The sequence below is a fragment of the Arachis ipaensis genome, chromosome B06, assembly GCF_000816755.2.
Source record: "Arachis ipaensis cultivar K30076 chromosome B06, Araip1.1, whole genome shotgun sequence".
In the NCBI taxonomy this organism is placed as follows: domain Eukaryota; kingdom Viridiplantae; phylum Streptophyta; class Magnoliopsida; order Fabales; family Fabaceae; genus Arachis; species Arachis ipaensis.
The window spans coordinates 119,550,477-119,553,999 of NC_029790.2; positions in this window are offsets into that span (position 1 = coordinate 119,550,477).

The following is a 3,523-nucleotide window of genomic DNA, read 5'->3' on the forward strand; positions in this document are numbered from 1 at the left end:
TCCTTATTACTTTTAGAAAGTAAGGACAGAGGAAACTGAAAAATTTCTGGGACTGAAGACTGAAATTTTAATAATATTTTTTTTTAATTTTCTTATTTAACTTTTAAAATTCTAAATCTACTACTCCTCGATCTTTATATTTTTCTTAAACCAAACATAGTATTTAGACATAACTCAGTACAGTATATTTTATACTAAACATAATACATAGACTTAATTTACTCTTAATCTCTTAGTCTCTTTTTATTTATCTCTATCTCACAGTTTAAGTCTCTATTTTAATTAAATACAGTCTTTGAATTTATATGTAAATATTTGGTTACATAAATTATTACTTGAAATTTTGTGGCAAAAATGTGTCATTGTAACATCCTAATACACAGAGCCTTACGCTTAAGTCGTAAAGCAGAAGTGGCGAGGTATTACGACTTCTAAAAAAAACTAAAATATATACTTATAGTAGTAGAAAGAAGATATTAGACTAGGAGCCTTAAAAAAATGGGTAAAACAAAATCACAAAATGAAAAGCGCCATGCTCCGGAAACGGAACAACTTACGTGTGAGTCAAAATATAACTATCAAACGTAAGATAATAAAAGTAGGAATAGAAAGCCAAAGGTACAAAATAACAAGCTCCTAACTCAGTCTGCGAAGTCAAGACTGGCCAGAGAATATTTACATATATATATATACATATCCAAAACCCAAGATGTACATAAACAAAATCCTGCCTCTCCATAAACCCCTAAGAGGATAAAAAAGAATAAGTTATGTGGAGAGAAAGCTAAGTACGTGTATAGACATCTCTGCACAACAAAATAACACAGTAACCACTTCGCTTCAGGTGTCCAGACGCCTAATGAGATACCTTTCGACCTGCATCTGAAAAACAACAACATAGTATGGAATGAGAACCGGAGATTCTCAGTATGGTAAAGGTGCCCACATAGTTAATATAAAAGATCTCGGGAAAGCCAGAGGCATTCCTAGAACTTCGACACTCAGAATCATTCTTAAGGAAAATAAACTAAACCAAAAGTTAGGTAAGTTATCTAAGGTATTCAAGTTCTGAATCTAAATTTAACTTAATACTTCACTTTCTGTCGCCTCCAATCCTCCGAATCACTGGTGGAACAACCCTCTCCCCTCACACCTTCATCAAGAGGGATTTCTCAGAAAACATACACATACAGTTCAAGCAAGAAAAGCACAGATAGAGAAACATTTACAGCAAGTAGAACAAGTAGCGGATAAGCAGAATTAAACAGTTAAGCAAACCAAAACAATGCACACTCAAGCAAACAAACAAATGCATATGATGTATGCCTGTCCTATGGCTGATGAGTCTCATCTGTCGGTTATACAGCCAACCCGACATGTCCTGGTAGTTAACCATTGGACAGTCCCTCTGTGCGTGCATCCCCAAGCTCAATAATATTCCATGGAGTCACACTCCAAGCTCAATAATATAGTATTCCATGGAGTCGAACTCATAGTATTCCATGGAGTCGAACTCCAAGCTCAACAATATAGTATTCCATGAAGTCGAACTCCAAGCTCAAATATAATATTCAATATTCATATATATGCATGCCTATGGGGGAGTCCGGGGAGTTAAAGTGTCCGGTCACATCTTGCGACAGAGGGTCAACAAATAGTCTCAAATACACAAGCCACATAATAATCTCTTTCTTCTTAAAATACCATCTCAAATCAAAACTCCAATTCTCATAGAAGTTTTGGTAGTAACTCCTCTAAAACTCGAATTTCTGCCACCCTTCAAGGGTTCCAACTATCAAATCAAACACCTCTCAGTCCTTCAAATCATTTCCGGTAACAAATTATTTCAAAATCAAACAAATACCAATATTAAATCTTTTCCAAACCGACCAACTTCAACAACAAATTATTAACAACAGCTAAACCACACATTTTATCCAATATGCACAATCCATCAATTATACATTCAATTCATTCCTATCTTAAGGTCTTTTAGCCTAAATTTTCACGTGACATTAAACATTAACTACGAGAAACCAAAACCATACCTTCGTACGAAATCAAGATATTCAAAGCTCAGGAGAAGCTTTCTGAGTGAGCTATCGAAGAAGAAAATGTCCAGAATCGTCTGTGCCTCCTAAAACTCCCGTTGGCCAAACCCAAAAGAAAGAGGAGTTATGTCATTGTCAACTTCTACTATTCAAAAATGATTGTTGAGTTAAGAAATTAACTAAATTAATTAATGATGACAAACATTATTTTTGAGCAAAATAAATAATTAGTGTTGATTAATTTATATCTACCTATTAACTAATTGTTTATTGTTGCAGGCCAAATGTTAATAGCCCAAATGGAATAAAAGGCATTCAGCAAAGAATATTGGGCTGAAAGTCTTGGAAGAAGAACTCAGGCACATGCAAGGAGATATAAGAAGTTTGCTGTTCATTCAGAAACGAAGGAGAAAAAACCAGCGAGTAGAGGTTTTGTTCTGAGAGATAGCTCTTTGAAGAAGTTCATCTAACTGGACAGTGCTTCCTAATCAAAGGTGCATTCCGCCAGTATGAAGAACTAAATCAGAGGCTTGCTAATCTGGTTTTTCGCATAGCACAGAGGCTGTTGATGAAGTCAATCTCCTTCATGTTTTACTGATTGTAATGTACTTTTCTAAGCTTATCTTTCTGTAATTTCTTGAGAGAAAAGGCATTGTGAGAAAGTTTGAGAAAAAGCCATGAGTGGAAAAAGGCCGAGAGATACACTTGAGAGAAAAGCCTATAGTTATTTTCTGATTTCTTTAGGTTGATTAAGTGTCTTGTATCTAGTATCTGAATGGTATCCCTTTCTTAGTTGGGTTAGCACTAAGAGGTATAGTTAGGTATTAGCATAGCCAATGTCAAGTTAGGTTAGAACTTGAGTGTGAAAGGATTGGGTCAATCCTGTGTTATTGGTGTATGTAATACTGTTTACTATAGTGAAATTCTTCCACAGTTGTAGAGGAGACTGGATGTAGGTTGCATAGCACAAGGCAACCGAACCAGGATACATGCTGGTGTTAGCTTTTCTCTTCTCTGCTGTGTTCTGTTTTCTGATATTCATGAGACAAAAATAAATTGTCTCATAAATTTCCGCTGCTAAGTTAAAACAGAATCAGAATTGCAAATCTGTTTTAAAAGGATAACAACAGTAATTAAAAAGGAAGGCATAGATTCAACCCCCCTTCTCTAAGCCTATCACAACCTTTAATGATACCAACGTGTAGAGGAGGAGGTTACGAATACTCTTACCGGATTAAATTTTTGATTGAAGTTACGGATTTCAAGAAATCTAAGGCGGAGGTTTAGAAGGATTTACGTTCTCTCTCGGTCTTCTCTCTCCGTTTTCTTTCTTTTCTTTTTCTCTCGTATACGTTAATGATATATATATGATTAATACGCCGCCTTAGCTTTCTTTATATCATATATACACTTTATGAAAGGAAATTATAGTAATAGATTATACTTATAATAGAAGAAAGCTAAGAATGAAT